Here is a 27,673-nt window from a genome sequence, read left to right on the forward strand (position 1 = left end):
AACCTACACAAAAGTAGGCAAAAAAAAAAAAGTAGATAAAACTCCAGTAGGGTATTTAGTGGAGGCTATTCGTAATGGAAGGGGAGAAATGCTAGTGGTATTTTGCCGCGAGGAACAGCCTTAGACTGATCAAAGTCTTCTTTGAAAAGAAACAGTGGCGAGCGGACTTAAAAGGGATCATATTATGAAAGAAAAAAATTATATAGATTTCTTTCTCACAGACAAATCAGACGCTGGTAAAGTGAAAGACAGTTTCCCTGAGCAGAGTAAATCCAGGATGCAACCAGAGAACAGTGAGAAGTCTAGTACACCTTGTAGATGTGAGAAAGAGGACAGCAGAGTTAGTGTATTACTATTACCCAAAATAAATACCCAAAGTTGGTGGATGTATTAGATACCGACAAAGAAGAAGTGAATAAATGCTTCATGAGAAAAGTAAATGAGGCCGTCCTAGTAGGTAGGAAACTGAAAAAAAAAGAAAAAAAGAAAAAAGCAAATTCTCAGACAGCATAAAAGAACTTCTAAAGAAGAGAAGGGACATGATCGTAACAACAAGGAAAGACCACACTGAAGGAACTGAAATAAAAAAGAAAACCATCAGCAAGAAGAAAAGTAATTATATCCGAAAATCTTTCATGAGCAGTATTGATAGACCTCAAGGAAAGGATGAAACCTGAAGACAACCGAGGGACGCTAGGTAAAGGGAGAAAATGACTGTCTGCTCTGAGAGACTCTAACACAGAAATGAAATGGTCAAATAATAGAAGTATTTCATGCAAAACTTAACGGTGGTAGTATCGTGACCGAATGCGAGAAAAAATGTACACAGTTATAACCAGCATTGCATTAGAAGTGAAGAGGCCACTGAGAGGAATGAATAGGGGATATGGCAAGAGGTGATGATGGTCTAACAACTGATTTTTAAAAGCGAGTAGGTGACTTTGCATTAACCGATTGAGCCATACTGTGTACTAAATGATTAGTCAAATCAGTATCCAGATCATGCAAAAAAGATATAAGTATTATTTTGCTTCACACACACACACACACACACACACACACACACACACACACACACACACACACACACACACACACACACACGTGACATAAGAAATATATGAAGAAGAAATCAGTATTCGCTCTGTCGTGTACAAACTTGCACAATAGCCCTAACAAATGCAAAGCAGCCAAGAGAACATGCAGCATTTCGTAATGGTCTTTAGTCAAGTGACTGTGAAACCTTCAAACTATAGGAAATCTTTGTACATGGAATTTGTTAATTATGAGAAAACATTTTACTCAGCTGATGCAGCTGCAGTAATAGGAACAATTCGACGATAAGATGTACAAGAAACTTACTAGGAGACATTTTTAGAGATAACACCGCCATCATAAAACTCCATAAAGCTAGCCCAAAAATACCAGTATAGAGAGGTGTTAGAGAAGGAGAAACAATTTCACCCAAGTTATTGACCGCATGCGTAGAGGACACTTTTCAGACATTTCGATTGGGATGAAAAGGGGATTACTTTTATCGTTCAGGAATGAACAGTCTTCCATTTGCAAAAGATACAGTCCTTTTTAATAAGTCACGGGAAGAACTACAATATATGATAGCTGATCTGAACTGGGCGAATCTGAAGGTTGGTGTGAAAATAAACATGACGGCGAACAGTATACTTAATAGACATGTTCAGTCCCTTCCAGTAAAGACAGGAGACAGAATCCAGTAAAGATAGAAAAACTGCAGTGTATTGATGAATGCTTACTGTATACTTAGGGCAGGCTGTCCAAGCAAACCCAGTACATGAAAATAAAATCAAGCGAGAAATAGGAATAGGCTGGAGGACATTTGGTGACCTGAATAACTACATAACGGGTAAACAGCTGCCGTTATGCTGAAAGAGACAGTCAGATAAACAATGTGTCCTTCCTCTTCGAACTTATGGATCGGAAAAACTGAATCTAACAAAATCCTTGGAATGAAAAAGTGTTCAGAGAGGAATGGAATGGATCATGTTGCCGCCACAAGGACAGGTAAAAAGAGGAGTGTCTTGGGTAAGGAAAAAAAAAACGAAATTAGGTAAAACAGTCACTACAAACGTACAGGAAGGCATAAATGGGTGTCGGAACATCGCATTCTTCGTAAAGCAGAGAACAGATGGATTACCAGAGTAAATGAGAGGCAACCCAGAGACGGAGTAAAACGATGAGGCAGACAGGGAGCAACACAGTGAGATGAAATTCGGAGACTTGCTGGTACTGGAAAGAACAGAGTGGATAACGATAGGAAAGACCTTTATCCTGCAGTGAACTGACCCAGGATGCTGCTGCTGGTGTTGCTACTGATGATGATGATGATGAGGCGGCAGTAGTGGTGTTGAATCCCTTCAGTACGGGAAATTTTTCTTAATTCTAATAATATCCTCTGCAGCTGGTAAAATTAAATAAACTAGAGGCCCCAACAGCCACGAGCCAACACATATCTAGCGCGGCTCGGAAGATGACCTAGACCTTGACCTACCTTCACCAATTTCGAACTCGTAGGAGATTTTCATCCCTACTACACACCGTAAAACTTTTGTGATGATATCTTGAGTGGTTGCGAAGTTATCGTGGTAACAAACACAGACCTTAACCTACTTTCACCAACTACGAACTCATAGATTTCCATCCCGACTGCACACCATAAAATTTTGTGATGATATGTTGTGCTGTTGCAAAGTTATCATGGTAACAGACAGACAGACCTTGACCTGCTTTCATCAATTTCGAACTAGTGATCAATCGTTTCCCCTGCTACACTCCTGTAAAATTATGTGATGATATCTTGAGCGGTTGAGAATTTATTTGGCACACACACACACACACACACACACAACACACACACACACACACACACAAATTGAAAACAGTACCAGCTTCGCTATCGCGGCTAGTAAAAAGGACGTCACCAAGGACTGTAAGAGGACTGAAGGAGTTACCATTAATTAATTTACTCCACTTAATGTAACATAGCTGACTTAGACTTAGGATCATATTTTATAGCCATCCTAACCATCATCATCACCATCATCACCATCATCATACTGCTCCCGCCATATGCTGAGATGAACCAGTTTTACAAAGTTGAAGAGATAATGAAGGTTGTATTTAATCCCACCAGCAAAAAAAAAAAAAAAAAAAAAAAGTAACATAAATACATTAAAATAAAAACTTTGTTCTAAATAAACTTGGCTCAGAATAGAACTTAAAAACTTACATGAGAAAATTGGCGTCATTGTCATGGTTTGCTTTTACAGGTCACTGAATCTGACAGCACCTTTAGTTTATCCTTGCTACCACCAGACGAGTTTATTCAGCTTAAGGAGACTGTCTCGTACTGTAGGGATCAATGAAAGTTTTATCTAGCCCCCAGTCAAAACAGTCCTGAACTAAACATAATCGTCAAGGGGAGAAAGACAGAAAGAAAAATACTTCGTAATACTTCGCAGTAAAGGAGTTACCATAAATCAAAGCAGCCGAAAGCTGTTTTAACCCTGTGAATCCGGTTATAGTTTTTATTTTGTAGTTTATTAACGGCGTTAATGCAGTTAATATCAGACTACTTCCAGTTCGAAAGGTCTCTTCCAGGCTGAGAAATATCGTCAGACAAAAGCAAGATTTGAATGAAGAAGAGGGAGCGTGGCAGCAATCCATTACTCCCAAATGACAGCAGAGGAAGACTTAGATTTTTGTCAGTTTACTGCACGAGGACGATTACCTCAGACAATCTACTATATTTTTGCCAACTTCAAGTTTTACCCTACAGCACGACTCATATTTGCCTTTTTACATTCACATCCCCAACTGTATTGCTGAAGGAACAGGGACAAAGAAAAGTACAACAGTCTGATCAGCCTGAGAAAGGAACTCGGGTTCCACCAAATGCGAGTTGGTTATGCTAACCAGTACACCACCTATGCCTCAGCCACAGTGGAGGAAACGTTCATTTGTTTATGTGGACAACTGGTGATAACTTTACCCCGCTCCTAAACTGTTTACACGATAGCCCACCGTTATGTAACTGGAGATGAAGAAAAAAAAGAAGTCGTAGATTTCTTGCCATCAACTGCACGAGAGTCATTAAAGCAGTCAGTCTATCTTTTCCCCTACAAGACGGCCGGTGTTGGTAATTTTACATCCAGGTCCCCAGTGTGTACTATTGGGTGAATAAAGACAAAGAGGGAAACAAACTGAGCCTCAAAGTTTGACCGACTCAAGAATCGAACTCGGGTTCTCCAGCTGTGAGCTGCATGTGGTAACCAATGCCCCCCCCCCCCCCACTGCAGCAGCCACAGTCAGGGAAACATTCATTTTTCTCTCTGGACAGCTTCGGATAACATTACCCCGCCTCAGTTTGCTCTCTGTGACTTCTGCCCCCAAACAGTTTACTTACACGATGATCGCTAGCCACACCACCATCACCGATATTTACACCAGCCATTAGATTGGTGCGGATAAGTCTATGGACAGTGTGTGTGTGTGTATGTGTGTGTGTGTGTTTGTTTTCTATACACACACACACACACATAATATATATATATATATATATATATATATATATATATATATATATATATATATATATATATATATATATATATATATATATACATATGTATATATATATATATATATATATATATATATATATATATATATATAGATTGCCAGACGCCTTAATCCCGTAAGGGATGGCCACAAACAAATCGCCTCCATGTCGCCCTGTCTGCCATTTCTCTGCCCTGCTCGCAGCTCACACACCCCTCTCTCACATACCTCTCCGCTCCATCCCTCCATCTCATCCTTGGCCTCCCCCTTCCTCTCCTCCCCTCCACCTCGCTCATATACACTCTCCTTGTCAGTCTCTAATTCTCCATCCTCTCCACATGGCTAAACCACCTCAGTGTGTTTCTTCTAACGCTTCCTATCACATCCACATCCACACCACAATGCTCCTTCACTTCCTTATTTGTCAGTCTATTTCTCCATGTGACTCCACACCCTCCTCTCAAATAACTCATTTACACTGCTTTCACCCTAGACTTCTGTCCCTCCAACAAGGTCCAAACTTCACTTCCATAAGTTAGAGTTTTTATCACAATCCTGTCATGCAGTAACTTTTTCACTTCCATGCTCTCTTCCCTGTTTCTTATCACTGCTTTCAAGGAAACAGCATCCTTTCTTCCTTGATGTACCCTTTCAAGCACATCACCCTCTAAACCTCCATCTTTACTCATCACACTACCCAAGGACTTAAATGGACTCACATTTTCCAATTCCTCCTCATCCAACCTCGCTGTACATTCACTGACTTCGCCTATCTCGAAGACCATAAGTTTACTCTTCCCTACATTCACCTTTAGATTCCGTTTCTTACACACTCTCCCAAACTCATCCACCAAGCCTTGCAACTCCCCTTCATCTTCACTCAACAACACAGTACCATCCGCAAACAACAATACAGGGAGTTTCCAAACACTGCCCTCTCTCATTAGGGCCACTCCAACATCCACTGCCCTACCTCGTATCTCGTTTATAACCCCGTCCATATACAGACTGAAAAACCATGGAGACATGACACATCCCTGTTTCAATCCGAACTTCAAATAGAAAAATTCACTCAGTTCACTATCCACACGCACTGCAGCCTTAGCACCCTCATACATACTCTTCACGGCATTCAACAACTTCCCATCTATTCCATATATTCTTAATACTTTCCACAATCCCTGTCTGTCCACCCTGTCATATGCTTTCTCCAAATCCATGAAGGCCACATACAACTTCTTTCCTTCTCTAGAAACTTTTCCACCAGATCTAAGAATGAATATCAGATCTACACAACCTCTTCCCTTCATAACCCCTCCCTGTTCTTCTCCAATTAATTCCTGAGTTATTTCCCTAACACTGTCAATAAGTATCGTACTACTGTATATACTTTTCCTATTGTACTAAGAACACACTTGCCCCTATGGTTACCACATACTTCTTTTCCTCATTTTCCTTTGTACAGGGGAATTATACCTGACTTCCATTCCTCCGGGACTCTACCTTCCTCCCAGGCAAATCTGCATATCTTCCACATCCATTCTACTACTATCTCTTCCCCATGCTTCAGCATTTCACCACACACTCCATCTATTCCTGGGGCCTTCTCGATTTTATATATATATATATATATATATATATATATATATATATACTTCTTTGATTTTCCATGGAATGATTATTGCTTCCATGGCCGGGAGGCATCTGAGTGTGCCTTGCGCGTTACGGAGGTTATTCTCTCGGGCTTGGAAGCATACATTCTTTTCTCATTTCCTTTGACTAATGCAAGAAAGCCTTGGTTTAATCACGCTTGTTCTAATGCTGTCCGCAACAAGGAGAGGGCCTTTAAAAGGTACCAGAGCCAACCCACCCCTGAATCACAACTTTTATGCGTTTCTGCCCGAAATCGTGCTAAGTCTTTTCTTCGCTCTGCTAAAAATAATTTCGTCTATGCTAAATGCTCTCAACTCTCCAACTCGAATTCTTCCCGATCCTTCTGGCACCTTGCCAAAACCTTTCTAACAACTTTAATTCATCATCCTTTCCTCCTCTTCTCTACTCTTATGGCTCTGTAGCTGTTTCTTCTACTAATAAAGCAGACCTCTTCACTCAGACTTTCTCCTCCAATTTCACCTTAGATGATTCCGGTGCTGTTCCTCCATCACTTCCGCCCTCTGACTTCCTCATGGCTGACATTAAAATTTCTTCAGCTGATGTATTTTCTGCCATCACAGGCCTCAGTACTAGTAAGGCATATGGGCCTGATGGAGTCCCTACTGTTGTTCTCAAGAACTGTGCTTCTGTGCTTACACCCTGCCTAGGCTCACTCTTTCGCCTTTGTCCATCAACTTGTACCTTTCCTTCTTGCTGGAAGTTTGCTCTCATTCAGCCAGTCCCAAAGAAGAATGACCATTCCCAACCCTCTAACTATCGTCCAATTTCTTTAACATCCTGTATCTCAAAAGTTTTTGAGTCAATTCTTAATAGAAAAATTTTAAAGCATCTTTCCTATCACAGCCTTCTTTCTGATCGTCAGTATGGGTTCCGTCAGGGACGATCTACTGGCGATCTTCTCACGTACCTTTCAGACTCCTGGTCATCCTCCTTTCGGAACTTTGGCGAAAGCTTTGCCATTGCACTTGACATCTCTAAGGCTTTCGATCGAGTCTAGAATAAATCTTTAATTTCCAAACTGCCCTCTTACAGTTTCTATCCTTCTATCTGTGCCTTGATCTATAGCTTCCTTTCTGGTCGTTCTATAGCTGCTGTTGTAGACGGCCACCGTTCTTCTCCTCGATCTATCAACAATGGTGTTCCTCAGGGCTCTGTCCTATCACCAACTCTCTTCCTTTTACTCATCAATGACCTTCTAAGCTGTACATCTAACCCTATCCACTCATACGCTGATGACTCCACCCTTCATCTTTCCATTCGGTTCCCGCAACGTCCATCTCAGCTGTTACTTCAACAAACAAGTGATGAGGCTATGGCACACCTAATGTCTGACCTGGCTCGTATCTCTGACTGAGGTAAAAATAATCTTGTTGTTTTTAATGTATCAAAGACTCAGTTTTTCCACCTATCAACCCGACAAAATCTTCCACACGTATACCCACTAACGCTTAATAATATTCAGCTTAATCCTGCATCATCCTTGAACATGCTTGGGGTTTCATTTACTCGGGACTTATCTTGGAAAGATCATATTACATCTCTTGTAAAATCTGCTTCGAAGAGATTAAATGTGCTAAGCCGACTCCGTCCCTTCTTTACTCCTGCACAATTGCTGACTCTATAAGGGGTTTTATCTGCCCCTGTGTGGAGTACAACTCTCATGTGTGGGGAGGCTCCCCACATACAGCTCTTCTCAACAGGGTGGAGTCAAAGGCTTTTCGTCTCATTAACTCTCCTCGTCTTACTGACTCCCTTCAACCTCTGTCTCTTTGCCGCACTGTTGCATCTTTATCTCTTTTCTATCGCTACTTGAATGGTCACTGCTCCTCTAAACTGTCTGCATGCATTGCTTCACGTCTACGACAGGCACGTAGCACCCGTCCAGCAGCACATTCTCATCCCTTTTCTGTCCAGCTCTTTAATTAAGAATTAACCGTTACTCCCAATCCTTCATTTATGCAACAGGTCAGCTTTGGAACTGTCTCCCTCTGTCTGTATTTCCTGCTTCCTATAATCTTCAGTCTTTCAAACGCAGTGTGTCCAGGCATCTCGAAGTGAACGGATCTTGAATTTGGCTCTCTTGTATTTTGTTTTTCTCTTGGAAGGAACAATAATAGCGGATCCTGGCCTTTGGTTCCTTCTTCCTCGCATAAATATATATATATATATATATATATATATATATATATATATATATATATATATATATATATATATATATATATATATATATATATATATATATATATATATATATATATATATATATATATATATATATATTACACGATAGCAGATAGCCACACCAGTATTTACATCAGTTGAAGACTGGGGACTGAGTAAGTCTTTGAACTTGTTTGAGACATCTCTCGCTGTGAAGCAGTTACTGAGGGCGATATCTAACGCCTCCTGTCCAAGAAGTTTCTCCCACTGTAAATATTGTTGTCTGGATAGAAAGAATTAAAAGAAGACGTCATCGTGCTGAAAGGGACTAACATATTACATGATGTCTTATGGTTACAGTGGCATATTTCTCTGGCATAAAATCGTAAACATTTGTTCCTGTTCGCCATCTGGCCCTGCCTCTGGTTTCGTCCTCTGTCAAGTCTTGGACCGTACTCTAGTCGGCTGTTCTCTTTCCTGCGATTACATATTCATTATAGTCAGATTACAGTTATTTTACCTGAGCTAGTTGGGACTTCTAGTAGTGAAGGGACCAATGAAGGCCATAACACATCGAAATATATTCTTTAATCCGAAAACGATCGTCCTGGAGTAGCAAGACTGTAACCTGACATAACGTTATCATAATGAAGAGAATATGGAAATTCTGTAGCATTTCCTTCCAGTAAACCTTTGTATGTAGCAAGTTAATATTCTCTTGTAAGTTATTCATGTAATCTATGGCCGTATTAAATGGCATACTGTATCTATCATATTAGAGAGGATTGATCTTTTCGAGCCGAGGCCGCTGTTAGGTCTCTATACCATAGTGTGCAGACCTACTGAATATCCTCAGTTTCTTTCTTTCTTTCTTCTTTTCTTTCTTTTGACACTGTTCCAACTGGACGCCATTCATTTATTTTTCAACCAGCTCGCTCTAGACTTGGCAAAAATGTCCTTTGGCAAATATGCTGCCACTGTATCCACTTTTTTTTCTTTTCCTTCGTTTCATTTTGTTTATACTTGGGTCTTTAACAGAATTTTAGGGTGTCAAAAGTGCAACCATATATACACAAATTTTGGAATAATATTTTTTGTATGCCTGTTAATGATCATGACATCCTGCACAGGACATCAGTATACTATGGCTCCGTGAAGACCATCCAGTATCCCCCTGCAAATATTGGCAATATTTAAGTTTTGCTTTATTTGTCTTGTCAAAACGATTTTCTTCATCTTTGCAAAAAATTAAAATTATTAAAAAAATCCCTCAATAACTCTTTCACTACTATGGTGTTGTATGAAGCTGAACAAAATACGTCTGGTGGCAACTGTAATAAAATGCAGTATTAGGTCATCGTCGTGAAAGGTGTAAGGCGTAGTATGGAAATTAAATATCTAAATAAGAGATAATAGGAAGTAGGAGGTGTTGGAAAGAAAGGGGTATTAGAAAGGAGGAGGTGGTAGGAAAGGGTGTTTCAAAAGGAAAAGGTACTACAAAGGGAGAAATGTTAGGAAAAGGTGTTACAAAAGGAAGAAAAATTAGAAAGAAATAGGTGTTAGAGAGGAAGACGTGTTAGAAGAGAAGAGATGTTAGGTAGGGGCTAAAAAGGAAGAGTAGGTAAAAAAAAAAAAAGAGTTGTCAGAAAGAAGACGTACTAAAGAGTAGCTAGGATTATAAATCCTTCTAAAGCCGAGGAGAACAGGACCTGTTGCAGCTACCTTCCTCCATGTCGGAGCATGGGTGAAGAGTGAGATGATACGCCTCACAAGGCTGTCCCATTCTCACAGTGACTGATTTTTATTATATGCAAACAAGAAGAAAAATACAGAAATTCTGAAAAGTTTTCCTTTGCAAAGAAAAAAAAAATGTTACGTTAAATTTGGATTCCTAGACATATCGTGTATAAAAGGCTGAAGGTTGTAGACATCGGGAGTGACAGACTGAGAAAAACAGTTCTAGAGTTAACCACTTAGATCCACAAAACACTGAGAATTCGAGTTAATTAATGCATTAGAGAGCTGGAAAGAAAAATGGTGAGTGTGTTGCCAGACGGGTGCTGCGTGACCGCCATACAGTAACTGGTAATTAGATATGGTGGTAAATGACGATTGCAACAGTACTGCAGCGTGCATTTGTACCCATCACCGTGTCTCAGTGAAGCAGTCAGTGAAGCAGCCAGCCCTGACGTAAATAAATACATCAAACTCCGTTGACAGGTGTCGCGTTGCTACTGCCATAAAAAGCATTTTCACAGAATTTCAGCACACTCGTATGTTGTTGTCGAGAACTGTATTACCGACTCACTCTCTCTCTCTCTCTCTCTCTCTCTCTCTCTCTCTCTCTCTCTCTCTCTCTCTCTCTCTCTCTCTCTCTCTCTCTCTCTCATCTGAAATTAGATTTTTTTTTTTTTTTTGCATTGGATGATAATAATCGATGATGACATTGATTAATCTTTCCATGGCGAACAAGAACACTCAGACAGTGCATACTTTCTCCAAGGCGGCGCCATCCCCTTTTGACCATAACTTTTGACTTATTCGCCCAGAGTTTAATCAGTTTCTCCTCTAATGATCTTCAATCATTTTTCCAGATCTGGTTCAAGCATGTCATATACTGTACCTATATTATTGATTATAGACAGACAGACAGACAAACAAAACTTGTCTGTAGGTGGCTGCAGTTGTCTGTATAAATGTTATTGAAATCCTTCATTCCAAGGACGTCAGCTGTATCATATTCCTATATTACAAGGCGGCTCTATTCAGTTTGAGTTCCGTAGCAGAACAGGAATAGATGACGCCTTTAACGCTATCAGTCAGTGGAGTCCCTTCTAAGATGAATGTTGCTGTACTGACTGGAGGCAGCAAGAGAAAACTAAACAATATGCCATCTGACTGAAAAAGTACAGTTTTATTTTCTATCACGATATTCAGTCTCTGTGAATATGTTTAGTCATGTACGTGTTTAACTCTGTACGACACATACCTACCTACCTACCTACCTACCTACCTACATACATACATACATACTGTACATATATACATATCCATCACAAGTCATATTAATATCAGGGATTTTATTACTCTGTCTATGGCCACACACTTGTAAAATAATATGATAAAATGTTTAGTTAACTCTGCTATAAATCACTTCATCTCTAAAACACACAGACACACCTGAACCTCACCATTATTGTGTTGGCAATTATTATTATGCTGGCTGTCTTACCCCTGCCATCACTGTTTTCACCATCCATATGACTGTAATCATATCTGAAGATCTGATCATCATTTGTGAATATACCCGTAATCTGACGCCAATAAATCCAACGACAACAAGGCCCTGCGAATAAATAAAACATACAGGTCTCGTCACACACTCGTAAAGTCTCGTAAATTCTCGGACCCCAACCCGCGCATTATCCCTCTCGCGCAAACAGATATCATTTTAAGAATCAATAGAGACGCTGCCATACATTATAAGCAGCTGGCCCTGGTGGAGGGAGGAATGGAGAGAAAGAAAAATGGAGAGATTGGAGGGAAGAAAGGAAGGAAGGAAGGAAGGAAAGCAGGCAGGAAGGAAGGAAGGAAAAGAGTATCATCGACAAATACTCGGATTTCACATTAAGTCAATCGAGAGAATAAAAGAATGGCAGGAAGAAAGGGAGGAAAGAAGGGAAGGAGAGAAATACACGTATAGAGAAATGGTAGGGAAGGATGAGAGGAAAGAAGCAAGCCAGGAAAAGAAGACTAACACAAAGATGCATTATAAGAAGAAAGGCACGGAGGAGAGAGGGAGGGACGGAGGGACGGAGGGACGGAGGGAGGGAAGGTAGGATGGAGGAGTAGAAAAAAGGACGAGAAGAAGGAAGGAAGGCAAGAGGATAGCCAGGCGGAGTTAGACAGATGATGTTTTTATTATCAGTAGAGACGCTGCCATTCTTTATACGTAGCGAGGCATGGATGAGGGAAGGAAGGAGAGGAGGAAGGGAAGGAAAGAGTAATGAAGACAAAGAAAGAGGCACGTCAGGGAAAGTAGATATAAAAGAAGAGTAACATGAACATCACTTTAACCTGCTCAGTATGGAGATGTATTCTCATTTTATTTTTGCACCCTACGGACGATTTTATTAAGCCTACTAGAGATTTATCGGGCTGGAGGGGTTAGATACAGCCTTTGTTAACCCCTTCCTAGTTAGAGGGACTTCTATATCTAAAGAAAATCGTCTGGAGGTGGCAAGAACAAAATGAAACATACTGTACGTCATCGATCTGAAAAGGTTACGATTCGAGAGAGAGAGAGAGAGAGAGAGAGAGAAGTACAGAAGAAGGGAGGGAGGAGAGGAGATAAAGTATGACGGGTTGGAAGGAAAATGAAGCGAAAGTATGGAGGAAGGGAGGAAGGAAGGAAAAGAAAGTATAGACGGAGGGAGGGAGGGAAACAACTGAGAGAGGGAAAGTATGAAGGAAGGAAGGAAGGAAGGAAGGAAAGGAAAGTGTGGAGGGAAGGAGGAAGTAAGAAAGGGAAAGTATGGAGGGAGGGAGGAAGGAAGGAAAGGAAAGTATGGAGGGAGGGAGGGAAGGAAGCAATGGAGGGAAGGAAGAAGGGACGGAGGGAAGGTGTGGAGGAAAGTGGGAAGGAAGAGAAATACTGGAGCGAGTGTGGAAGAAGTGGAGGAGAGAAAGTGTGGAGGAAGGAAAAGGAGGAAGGAAGGGAATTAAATAGAAATTGTATGGAGTGTGTGTGTGGAGGGGGGGGGAGGGCTGGGGGAGGGAGACAGGACGTACATAAATCTATGTGTGGAACGCAACACTGTCATCACCAGCACTAATATGGAGCGCACACACACACACACACACACACACACACACTGGTCTGGTGCTGTGTAGTTATGGTGTGGTTGTGGTGGAAATACTGATGCTAAGATCATGACGTCCGACTCTGGGCATAGCCTTGATAGTCCGTTTCCTGAGGCCCAGCAGCCATACGTGGCACACTTTTCCCCAATCACCACCTCAGAACTAGTGCTTACCATCCATACTGAAAACCTGCTACGGCTTTCTCACACAAGGCTGGTGTAATGGAAGGGGGGAGGGTTGTGGCTGTTTGTGGTGAATAGTGAAGTCTGTTTTAACAATTCATCAGGCATTTCCCTACCCCGCCTGCTGGGATACTTGTCACGTCCTTTCAAGCAGCAGAACGCTTTTAACCACGTCATGTCGGTAGTGAAAATAAACAATTATGAACTAATGTAATGGCTAAGGCAGTGGCAAAGACCTGTAATTCGAAATGAAACGTGGTAAGGATGCTGTTATGTTTGGTAATGTGTGATCGATGGTTGTATAAATGTGGTGGTGAAACTGATGGTGATCCTGGAATCTTGTTACCGCTAGGGGAGTTTATTTTGCTAAAAACCTCTCGTAGTGAAAGAATTGGCAGACGACTCAACCTCAGCCCATCTATTATGTGATATAATTAGTCAGGTATCCTCTCTCTCTCTCTCTCTCTCTCTTTCTCTCTCTCTCTCTCTCTCTCTCTGTCCGTAACCCTAAGCTACGACCAATAATAATGCTTCAAATATATCACACCAGACACCACAATTTTTTATTACGAGATACCATAATAAAAACACACACAAATACCAGATATAAATGAGTAAATGAATATATATTATTAAGCCCTACTTTAGTTGTAAATTAGGCTTATAACCACCAGCGTCAGGACAGATTATAATTATGCTGATAAAATTATTGGGCGTTCATGAATAAAATGCGACTTGACTTAACTCGTTTTAATCCCTTGAACCAGAGGATGTATTTTTGGTTTTATTCTTGCTGTCTCCAGGCGATTTTCATTCAAGACAAAAACAAATAAATAAATAACTTTAGATATGACCGTTGTTAAATCCTTCACTACTTGAGGTTTGTCTTTAAGGTGAAAAAATCTCCAGAAAGCAGCAGGAATCCAACATGCAACAATACACTATCGTAGCAATGAGATTAAATAACACTCATTTGCGCCGCTGCTTTTACTGAGAAAAATAAGTTAGACATGATTGCTACATAAGTTCATGTGTATATACAGAAATGGAAAACGCATACATAAACACACAAATGTCTACACACACACACACACACACACACACACACACACACACACACACACACAGTTCTTCCTAACGCAACATGTGAGGGAAACCACCAGAAAAAGAGGACCTGATGTACCTTCAGTGCTAGATCTAATATTTACTAGGCAAGAAAATGATATTGACAGTTTAATATATCACCCTCCACTCGGCAAAAGCGATCATGCAGTACTAAATTATAACTTCAGGATAGCATATGACATAGTAAACAGTTACAAAAAGAGCCTAAACTATAAAAAGGGAAATTATCAAGACCTAAAGAAGTATTTCTTAGAACTTGATTGGGAAAATGAGCTTAGAGGACAAGATTTAAATGCTGTATATAAAAAATTCTGTGACTTTTATGAAATAGGAGTCCAGAAGTACATCCCACAGCACAAAGAAGCAGATAAGAAAATACAGAAATGGTTCAATACAGAATGTAAAAAATCAAAAGAAAGAAGAGATTTGTTGTGGAATAGATACAGAAGACATAATAGTGAAAGGGCGTATAATAATTACAAACAGGCAAGAAACGATTATACAAGAATAAGGAGGGAAGCCCAAAAACAGTTTGAGGAGGATATAATAAATAAAAGTAGTGATCAATCAAAGCTGTTTTACAGCTATATCAGAAGCAAAACCAAAGTAAAAGATATAATACAATCCATCACGGACGAGGGAATCACTTATACACAAGAGAAAGATATTTGTGAAGCACTAAATAAGAATTTCCAATTAGTTTTTACAGAAGAAAAAAATTTTGAGAGGGACTATGTGGACCTTGCATGTCCACACATACTACCAGATATACAAATAGCAGAAAAAGTAATACAAGAGGAGTTAAGTAGATTAGACAGAGGAAAAGCAAGTGGTCCTGATGAAATTTCATGTTGGGTACTACGAGAATGTGCAAAGGAGTTAAGTAAACCATTATTTTTAATTTTCAAGAAATCCTTGAGTCAAGGTAAACTACCTGATATTTGGAAAAAAGCAAATATTGTCCCCTTATTCAAGAAAGGCAATAGACAAAATCCACTCAACTACCGACCAGTATCACTGACCAGTGTTGTAAGCAAGGTATTAGAAAAGCTTATAAGAAAAGCTTGGGTAAATCATCTAGAAGAACACAGTATGATAACAGAAAGACAGTTTGGTTTCAGAAAAGGAAAATCATGTGTTACTAATCTGTTGAGCTACTATGACAGAGTAACAAACACAATACAGGAAAGGGAAGGATGGGTGGACAGTATCTATTTAGATTTCAAGAAAGCTTTTGACACAGTACCACACCAAAGACTTTTATGGAAACTGTACCATCAAGGAGGAATTCGAGGCAAACTGTTTTGTTGGATGCAAGACTTTCTCATAAAAAAAGAAATGAGAACAGTACTAAGAGGAAACTACTCATCATGGAAAGAAGTGACTAGTGGAGTACCACAGTGTTCAGTGCTGGCACCAATCATGTTTTTAGTGTATATAAATGATATAAACAGTAACACTGGAAATGAGAGCTATCTGAATATGTTTGCAGATGATGCAAAAATACAAAGGAGAATTACTAACACAGACTCTTGTAAAGAGCTACAAGAAGAATTAAATAAACTTCATGAATGGAGTAGTACATGGCAAATGGAATTCAATGTGGACAAGTGTCATGTAATCAAGTTTGGTAAAAGTGGAAAAAGACCTGATTGGGATTATAAGTTAGGAAATAAAACCCTATACACATCAGAAAGAGAGAAGGACCTCGGTGTGATTATCAGTAACAGACTATCTCCGGCTGACCACATCAGCGAGAAGGTACGGAACATGTATACACTGCTTGCAATATGAGAATAGCATTCACATACATAAATGAAGACATGCTAAGAAGGATAATAACATCATTCATTAGACCAACCCTGGAATATGCATCAGTAGTCTGGAGTCCTCATCTCAAAAAGCACATAGACAAGATTGATAAAGTTCAAAGGGCCGCTACAAGATGGATACCAAGCTTAACGGACCTAAGCTACGAAGAAAGACTAAATAAACTGAATCTACCAACACTACAGGAGAGAAGGAAAAGAGGTGACATGATAATGCTATATAAGTGCATATCAGGGAAGGAGAAAATAGACATAAATGATTACTTAACATATGGAGAAGCATCTGCAAGAGGACACTGCAAAAAACTGCATAAGAAGAGAGGTGATAAAGACGTAAGGAAACTCAGTTTCCCAAACAGAGCAATTGATCAATGGAATGCACTACCGAATGAAATAGTGTGTGCCAAAACAATTCACAAATTTAAGGATATGTACGATAAATATGGTTTAAGACAAAGGGACAGTACGAGCTTGACTCATTCCTGTAAAGATACAATTAGGTAAGAACAATTAGGTAAGAATTAGGTAAGAACACACACACACACACACACACACACACACACACACAAATATTTGCACACGCACAGACATACAATCATGGAAATGTTTACACATATACACACCAACACAAATTAGTACATACATACAAGCACAAAATTTACATATACTGTCTACAGACACAAATATTTACACACACAAATACATGCAAATATTTACACACGTTCATCAACACACAGTTACACACATATATGCACATACAAAAAAATTATACATACATGCACACACGCAAACATTTATACAGATACACATGTACAAAAAGTTCAAAGCAAAATTGACATCGAGAAACTGAGACGGGACCCCACGAGCGTACTCATTTCCTGCATATCACAACTAGGTAAACACACACACACACACACACACACACACACACACACACACACACACACACACACACACACACACACACACACACACACACACACAGGAAGTATCAGAGGATATCTGTCATAAAGATACAGAAGAACATAAAAGGCTTGGGAAATATGAGAGAAATAAGTCAAGGCCTCTGAAAGTAACCTTGCAGAGTGCAAACACTGCAGAGGAAATATTAAAAAATGCCAACAAACTCATGGAAAAAGAGGAATTTTAAAAAGTATGGATAAAAAGATGCCTAACCCAAGGGGAATGGGAAGTACTAAAGGAGAAGAGGGAGGAAGCAAAAACAAAGAAAGAGGAAAGATGAGAGGAAGAGTAAATTTTTTACAAAGCACTGTAATTGGATTGCAGATATGAAAGTGGTACATAACCAACTGGGAATAAAAAGAAGGAAGGTAGTAGACTCAAGCCACGGAAAGTATGTAAACAAGAATAAGTTCATGTACTCATATGTAGATGGAATGGTATATAAATTATAAGAGATGAAAGACTATACCAAAGAAAAGGAACTACATATTATTCAAACAACTGAAACAAAATTAATCCCAAGGATATCAAGGATATCAAACTTAAAGGAATGCAATACACAGAGAAGAGATAGAAATTTAAGTAAAGGAGGAGGAATTATAATACTGAAAAGAGAAATCTAGAAGTCAAAGAAATAGAACTAGATATACCCTCACAAGTAGAACTGAGTGCAGTAGAGATTAGCACATCTAAACGGCAGGTAACTGTGGCAAATTTATACATGCCACCCAAAACAAACACTTGGGAAGGAGGCGAATATGGAGACCTGGCAGAAAGTACAATTCAGAGATAAAGAGCATTACTACATGGAATGGAAGAGAAATCTGAAGAAATTATATTAACTAGAGATTTAAAAAATTAAATAAATCGGAATACTCTAGATGTAAGAAGCCATGAAAGCTGCTGGGATCAAAAGCTCCTGGATCTTGTGCAGTTTTTCCTAACACAACGTGTAAAGGAAAACACAAGAAAAAGAGGACTTGATGATCCATCGGTACTAGAGCTTATATTTACAAGGCAAGTCAATGATATTGGCAAAAGCGAACATGCAGTATTAAATTGCAACTTAAGGACTGCATATGACATGCTTACGAGTAATGAGAGTTACAAAAAGAGCCTAAACTACAAAAAGTGCAACTACCATGACCTAAAGAAATACCTCTTAGAAATAGATTGGGAAAAGGAGCTTAGAGGACAAGATTTAAATGTTATATATAGAAAATTGTGTGAATTTTATGAAATAGGAGTCCAAAATCATATCCCTGATCACAAAGAAAAAAAAAAAAAATGGTTTAATACATCATGTAAAAAATCAAAAGATAAAAAGACTTGCTGTGGAATAGATACAGAAGACACAAGAGTGAGAGGGCATATAACAATATAAAATGGCAAGAAACGGTTATACAACAATAGGGAGAGAAGCTCAAGAACAGTTTGAAGAAGACATTATTAATAAAAGTAGTAATCAACCGAAGCAATTTTACAGCTACATCCGAGGAAAAACCAAGTTAAAGATAAAATACTGTCCATTACAGACGAGGGGATCATCTATACACAAGAAAAAGATATTTGTGAAGTACGAAATAAAAATTTCCAATCAGTTTTTACAGAAGAAAATAATATTGAGAGAGATGGTATATAATATGCATGCCCACACATATTACCAGATATACAAATATCAGAAAAAAGAAGTTCGAGAAGAGTTAAGTAAATTAGGCACAGGAAATGTAAACGGTCCTGACGAAATTTCAGGTTGGGTGCTACATGAATGTGCAGAAGAGTTAAGCAGACCACTATATTTAATATTCAAGGAATCCTTAGGTCAAGGTAAACTACCTGATATTTGGAAGAAAGCAAACATTGTTGCCGTACTCAAATCAGGGAATAGACAGAATCCACTCAGCTACCGACCAGTTTCATTGACCAGTGTTGTAAGATACTAGAAAAGCTGATAAAAGTTTGGGTAAACCATCTAGAAGAACACAATTTGATAACAAACAGGCAGTTCGGTTTTAGAAGGGGAAACTCATGTGTTACTGATCTATTAAGCTATTATGACAGAGTTGCAGAAACATTACAGAGAAGAGAAGGATGGGCGGACAGTATCTATTTTGATTTCAAGAAAGCATTTGACAGAGCACAGGACCAAAGACCTTTTATGGAAACTGCTCCATCACGGAGGAATCCAAGGCAATCTGTACTGTTCGATGCAGCATTTTCTCAGAAAAAGGGAAATGAGAACAGTACTAAGGGGAAATTACTAATCACGGAGGGAAATGACTAGAGGAGTTCTACAGGGCTCAGTGCTGGCACGAATTATGCTTTGAGTGTATGTAAATGACAAAGACAGTAAAACTGGAAATGGAAGCTATCTACATGTTTCCTGATGATGCAAAAATACATACGAGAATTATCAACACAGATTCTTGCAGACAGCAATGAGAAGAATTAAGTAAACTTCATGAATGGAGCAATAAATTGCAAATGGAATTCAATGTGGACAAGTGTCATGTAATTAAGTTTGGTAAAAGTGAAAAAAGACCATACTGGGATTATAAGTTAGGAAGTTCAACCCTACACAGACCAGAAAGGGAGAAGGACCTAGGAGTGATTAACAATAACAAACTATCTCCGGCTGACCACATCAGTGAGAAGGTACAGATCATGTATACACTGCTTGCTAATAGGAGAATAGCATTCACATATATAAATGAAGACATGCTGAGAAAGATAATAACATCATTCATCAGAGCAACCCTGGAGTATGCATCAGTAGTCTGGAATCCTCATGTCAAAAACACATAGATAAGACTGAAAAAGTACAAAGGGTCACTACAAAATGGGTACCAAGCTTAAGGGATCTAAGCTATGAAGAAAGACTAGAAGAACAGAATCTACCAACACTACAGGAGAGAAGGAAAAGAGGAGACATGATTATGCTATACAAATGCATCTCAGGGAATGAGAAAATAGACATAAATGAGTATATAACCTATGGGGAAGCATCAGCAAGAGGACACTACAAAAAACTACATAAAAAGAGAGGTGATAAAGACGTAAGGAATTCAGTTTCCTAAATAGGGTAATTAATCAGTGGAATGCACCACCAAAAGAAATAGTGTGTGCCAAAACAAATAATAAATTTTAGGATATGTATGATAAAAATGGTTTAATATACGGGACAGTAAGGGACTGACTCATTCCTGAAAAGATACAATTAGGTAAGAACAAATATATTTTTATGCAAGGAAGATGGAACCAAAGGTTTGGAGCCCGAAAACCGTTCCAAGAAAAAAAAAATCACTAAAAAAGAGAGCCAATTCAGGATCCATTCATTTCGAGATGCCTGAACACACTGTGTTTGAAAGACTGAAGATCATTGGAAGTAGGAAATACAGACAGGAGACGTTCCAGAGATGACCTGTTGAATTGATAAAGGACTGGGAGTAACGGTTAAGTCTTGCATTAGAGAGTTGGACAGAAAAGGGATGAGAGTTTGCTGCTAGACGAATGCTACGCACTCGTCGTAGATGTGGAGGGATGAAAGCAGACAGTTCAGAAGAGCAGTGGCCATTGAAGTAGCGATAGAAAACAGATAAAGATGCAACACTGCGGCAAAGATACAGAGGTTGAAGGGAGCCAGTAAGAGGAGGAGAATTAATGAGATGAAAAGCCTTTGACTCCACCTTATTGAGATGAGCTGTATTGTATGTGGGGAACCCCCTCCCCCCCCCCACACACACACTTGAGAGTTGTACTCTACACAGAGGCGAATAAAACCCGTGTATAAAGTCAACAACTGTGCAGGGGAATAGAAGGTACGGAGTCGGTTTAGTACACCTAATCTCTTGGAAGCAGAGATGTAATATGATCATTCCAAGATAAGTCCCGAGAGAATGAAACGCCAAGAATGATTAAGGATGATGCGGGACTGAGCTGGATATTATTAAACATTAGTGGGTACTCCTGTGAAAGATTCTGTCGAGTTGATAGGTGTAAAAACTGTCTTTGATGCATTAAAAACAACAAGATTGTTTTTACCCCTGTCAGAGATACGAGCCAAGTCGGACATTAGGTGTGCCATAGCCTCATCTCTTGTTTGTTGAAGTAACTGTTGAGATGGACGTCGCGAGAACCGGATGGAAATATGAAGGGTGGAATCATCAGCATATGAGTGGGTAGGGTTAAGATATACAGTTTAGAAGGTCATTGATGAATAAAATGAAGGGAGTTGATGATAGGACAGAGCCCTGAGGAACACCAATGTTGATAGATCTAGGAGAAGAACGGTGACCGTTTACAACAGCAGCTATAAGATGACCAGAAAGGAAGCTATAGGTGAAGGCACAGATAGATGGACAGAAACCGTGAAGGGCCAGTTTGGAAACTAAAAAGTTATGCCAGACGCGATCGAAAGCCTTAGAGATGTTAAGTGCAATGGCAAAGCTTTCGCCAAAGTCCCGAAAGGAGGATGACCTTGAGTCTGAAAGGTAGGTGAGAAGATCACCAGCGGAGCGTCCCTGACGGAACTCATACTGAAGACCAGAAAGAATGTTGTAATACGAAAGATGCGTTAAATTTTTTTCTTTTAACAATAGACTTGAAAACTTTTGAGACAGGATGTAAAAGCAACTGACCGATAGTTAGAGAATTGAGAACGATCACTCTTCTTTGGGACTGGCTGAATGAGAGCAAACTTCGAGCAAGAAGGAAAGGTACAAATTAATAGGGGAAGTGATGGAGGAACAGCACCAGAATTGTCTAGGGTGGAATTGGAGGAGAAAGTTTTAGCGAAGGGATCTGCTTTATCAGTAGAAGAAACAGCTACAGAGCCATCAGAGTAGAAAAGAGAAAGGAAGGATGGTGAGGCAAAGTTGTTAGAAAGGTTTATGGCAAGTGCCAGAAGGATCGGGAAGATTTCGAGTTGGAGAGTTGAGAGCATTTAGCATGGATGAAATTATTTTTTAGCATGGAACAGACTTAGCACGAGTCTGGGCAGAAACAAAACAGATGAGATTCAGGGGTGGGTTGGCTTCAGTACCTTTTATAGGCCCTCTCCTTGTTGTGGACAGCATTAGAACAAGCACGATTAAACCAAGGCTTTCTTGCATTACTCAAAGGATATGAGAAAGTAATGTACGTTTTCATGCCCAAGAGAATAACCTCCGTAATGCATGATGCACACTCAGATGGCTACCGGCCATGGAAGCAATAATCATTCTAGGGAAAATCAAAGAAGTACTGCCTGAGGACCTCCCAGTGTGCAGCTCCAAAGTGCCACAACCGACGTTTCTTTGGAGGGTCCACAGGCCACACTGGAGTGATAGGACAGGTTAAGGTGATGAGGTTGTAATCAGAGGAGACCAACGGAGAGGAAAGATTAACAGCATAAGCAGAAGGATTAGGTTTAAGAAAGAGGTCAAGCATGTTGGAAGTCTCTCCAAGGCGATCAGGGATACGGATAGGGTGCTGTACAAGCTTCACTAAATCATTAAGGATAGAAAAGATGTAGGATTGTTCGCCAGGTGGATCAGTGAAAGGAGAGGAGAGCCAAATGTGGTGGTGAACATTGAAATCTCCTAGAATGGAGATTTCAGAGAAAAGAGAAACGGATAGGATGTGTTCCATTGTAGAAGTAAGAGAGTCAAAGAATTTTTGATAGTTAGTAGAATTAGGAGATAAGTACACTGTGCAGATATATTTAGTCAGAGAATGACAGGAAAGCCAAAGCCAGAGTGTAGAGAATTCAGAAGAATCGAGTTCAGGAACACGAGAGCAAGATAAGTTGTTGCATACATATAGACAACAGCCACCTCTGGCTTTGAAATTAATATAGAGAAAGTGGGAGGATACAGAAAAGGGTTTCCTATCACTTGCCTCAGACAGCTGAGTCTCAGTTAAGAAGAGAAGATGAGGTTTAGAGAAGGAGAGGTGGTGCTCAACAGAGAGAAAGTTAGAGGAAAGGCCGCAAATGTTGCAGAAATGAAGAAGCGAGTCAGACAGTGGTTCTAGGCAGCTCGTTGAGTCGTCACCGGGAGAGGGGCAGATGATGGGGGCATTTATGGTCCCCCCCCCCTGGGAACTCCGAGGCTTGGTTATTAGAAGTGCCATTATTTTATATAATTTTGAAAAGGAAGTGTAGTGTGTAATGTGCATGTAGTTTGGTGTTGACAGTTAGATAAACTTGTATTCGAGAGCATGCTGGCCTACTCTTTGTGTTACTGAAACAATGAAAAAGTTCATCAAAGGGGGATGGCCAGGAACTAGTCCTGAGGGCTGACGAAACGGGAGCTTCAGCTCTCCCTCTCATCAGCTTTCCATTCACATTGGGGGTACTGCCCTGCTCGACTGGTGCTACAATCTACAGTCAACTCCTGTCACATATATGCACACACACACACACACATACACACACACACACACACACACACACGCACACAAACATACTCACATCTACACAAAGACACGGCTATTTAACTCTTCTGCCTCGGGGAACGACTTTTTTATTTCCTCAGGCTAGCGGCGGACGTTCTTAGTTGCCCCTGAGAAATTTTTACAGGGTTTGGCTTAATACACACCTAAGCAGACATTATTACACATAACCTTGCTCAGCTCCGTACATTAACTGTGAATCTGCCTATCAGCATATTTGTGTCTGTATGTATGTAGAGTATGTGTGTATGTACTGTATACCTGTCTATATAAACAAATACACAGAAGCTAATGTTCGCCATTCCCCTGCCGACCACGTCTGTAGTCTTTCAAACGCACTGTGTCCAAACACCATTTATGTAAGGATCTTAATTCGGCATTAAAACAACTATTTGCAGACTTTCAGAGTTTGGATTTTTCTTCCCGTATATCTGTATCTGTCTATCTATCTATCTATCTATCCTTCTATCTATAAGCATATCTGTATATATATATATATATATATATATATATATATATATATATATATATATATATATATATATATATATATATATATATATATATATATATATATATATATATATATATATATATATATATATATATATATATATATATATATATATATATATATATATATATATATATATATATATATATATATATATACAACGTGGGTTTCTGTTCGCATAGCTGTCATTCTCTTTGCTTACAACTTCTATTTTATCAAACGCAGAGCATGGGCGTGGTTAAGACGAATTCTGCAGACATTCATATTTCGCCCCCTTCCCTCATTCTGGGGGAAAAAAAGAAAAATCTGCATATAATCAAAGCTTCGTTAACCCCTTTAACCAGGTGATGTATTTTGTAATATACGAGAATTGGAGACCCCACAAACTGGAAAAAGATGTCACCGCTCGCCAGATACTTTAAATGCAAAAGTGAAGTCAACTTGAAATAACCCTCTGTTACACAATTTTTGTGTTACTTTACTGAAAATAAGATATTTATTGATTTATCTACATATAATACTGGAGAAAAAATGGCTTCATCAAAATATAATAGTAATGGAAGGTTGTCATTTGCGTCTCTCTCAGTTTAGGGACAATCTACAAGCGATTATTAATATGTTGCCTGAGTACTGATCACTGCCATTTTTTTAGGTGTTGGATGTACATCTGTATGGAAAAAATGGTAAATGGGTATAGTGAAATTGTATCTTGCGCACCTGGCAATGCACGGTTTAACACTCTAAACCCATCCTGTCCTTCGCAATGACGCGCAAAAAAATTCACAAAATGACCTCATACAAACATGACCCCGGTGAAAACATACTATCTGTCTCCTTATCTATTGCCAGACACCTCCATCCCCTAAAAAGGTGGCCACAAACAAATCGCCTCCGTGTTGCCCTGTCCAATGCCATTTCACTGCCCTGCTCCCAGCTCATATCTCCCTCTCTCATATACCCCTCCACTCCATCCCTCCATCTCATCCTCTGCCTCCCCCTCCCTCTCCCCCCCTCCACCTCACTCGCATACACTCTCCTCGTCAGTCTCTCGCTTTCCATGCTTTCCACGTGTGTACTTCTCCCAACACTTTATATCAGATCCACATCCACACCACAATGCTCCTTCACTTCCTCAGTCGTCAGTCTCTCTTTCTCCACTTAGCTCAAATAGCTCATTTCCACTGCTTTCACTCTTGACTTGCATCCTTCCAACAAGGTCCAAGCTTCACTTCCATACGTTAGAGTTAGTATCACAATACTGTCATGCAGTAACTTTTTCACTTCCAGGCCCACTTCCCTGTTCCTTATCACTACTTTAAGAAAAACAGCAACCTTTCTTCCCTGTCATGCTCTTTCAAGCACTTGACCCTCTAAACTTCCATCCTTACTCATCACACTACCCAAGTACTTAAATGCACTCACATTTTCCATTTCCACCTCATCCAGCCTCACTGTACATTCAGTGGCTTCATTTCTCTCGAAGACCATAACTTTACTCTTCCCTACTTTCACCTTTAAATTCCGTTTCTTACACATTCTCCCAAGCTGATTCACCAAGCCTTGAAGTTCCCCTTCATCCTCACTGACCAACACAGTATCACCTGCAAACACAATACAGGGAGTTTCCAAACACTGTCCTCTCTCATCAGGGTCGCTCCAACATCCACTCCCCTACCTTGTACCTCTTTTATAACCATCCATATACAGAATGAACAACATGACACATCCTCAATCGAACATTCAAATAGAAAAATTCACTCAGTTCGCTATCCACACGGACTTCAGCCTTAGCCCCCTCATGCATACTCTTCACGGCATTCAACAACTTCCCATGTATTCTATATATTCTTAATACTTTCCACATTCTTTGTCTATCCAGCCTGTCATGTGCTTTCTTGAAATCCACAAAGGCAGCATGCAACTTCTTTTGAAAACATACGTAGAAGCGAAAAAACATAGCACCAAGAAATATCCATATTCTCACCCCCCACAAAAATTCAATGTTTAACTGGTTTGAAATGACAAGATATGTGTATTATTCGCAGTATCAGTACATAATATGGGAGGTTTAACCCGCCCCATACCCACGACATATGATGCACATTGCAACTTTTTTTCACGCTCAGTCCCCACGACGTATGATGTACGTTTTGCTATTGCAAGGTCCGTTGTTTGTACATTTTTCAAATTTTGCTCATGATTTTTTATACATATACACGGGACACCTTCCTGTGTCACACCTTAGTACATTTTAGTACATTACTGATACTGTATGTGCTTGAGATAATACTAGGCTCACTATAATAGTAAAGCCTGTAAATTTGCGATAATATGATGCTCACTATAATAGTAAGGCCTGTAAATAAGTGATAAGTTATATAATGTGGAAACTGGTGTAATGTTAGTAGAAAAGTATAATGTAAGTTAAAAAATAGAATGTATGTTGAAACAACAGGCATAGTGGGTCAATTGTGCAAGAATTCGGTAATTTTCATGCGTTCGTGAATGAAACAACGCTTGTATCGCCCATATTTTGTGTGAAAACCAATATATTCTTGTACTACATGTAAATTTGTACCAAATTAATATATATCTATGTATTTAGAGTGGTTTCCAATAGTTGCCCTACCCATGAAAACTTGACAGTAGCAGCATGAGTACAGAAAACACACTATCGGATGTTCAGAGCATCACCTGTCTAGACCATTTCTAACCTCAGGTGAGCACTTTCTTGGTGATTCTCCTTTGTTTCTCAACAAAAGAGGAGGTTTGAGCCAAAAGAAAAAAAAAACGAAAATTTGTCGGGTTTTGGGGGTGGGTTTTGTAATAAATTAGTTGGTACGGGATGGGTTAATAATAAAAAATATTCTGGAATTTTTTCACACTTTTTGATGTTTAATTTTTATATTTTTTTTTATGCATCCGACTCTGAGCAAAGGCTTCAGGCCTATCCTCAGGGCATATCCCCCAGGCCCAGTAGTCCTCCTACAGCTTCACATGTCATGACTTCGACACTAACACCCACCGTCCATATTGAATGCAGGCTAGGGCTGTCTCAGACAAGACTGGTGTATTTGTATTATGCAAGTACCTAGTTATTTCTGTTTTCTGAGTGGTTTAGTTTGTGTTGACAGAGAGGCGAGAGATAGTATTTTTAGACACCAGATACGGGTCCTCCTTTTTGTTTATAGGCTGAACCGCAACGGACCACTTAGAGCTGGTCATTGTCAGCTACTGGTTCGTCTTGTTAAACTGTGGCAGGCACTTCTACCCTTCAGAATTAACCGATTCTGACTGAACCAGGACACAATGACCAGCCTATGACCTAGTTG

Source organism: Coenobita brevimanus, chromosome 5, assembly GCF_032717465.1.
Source record: "Coenobita brevimanus isolate Jiangsu-jjx chromosome 5, ASM3271746v2, whole genome shotgun sequence".
Taxonomy (NCBI): Eukaryota; Metazoa; Arthropoda; class Malacostraca; order Decapoda; family Coenobitidae; genus Coenobita; species Coenobita brevimanus.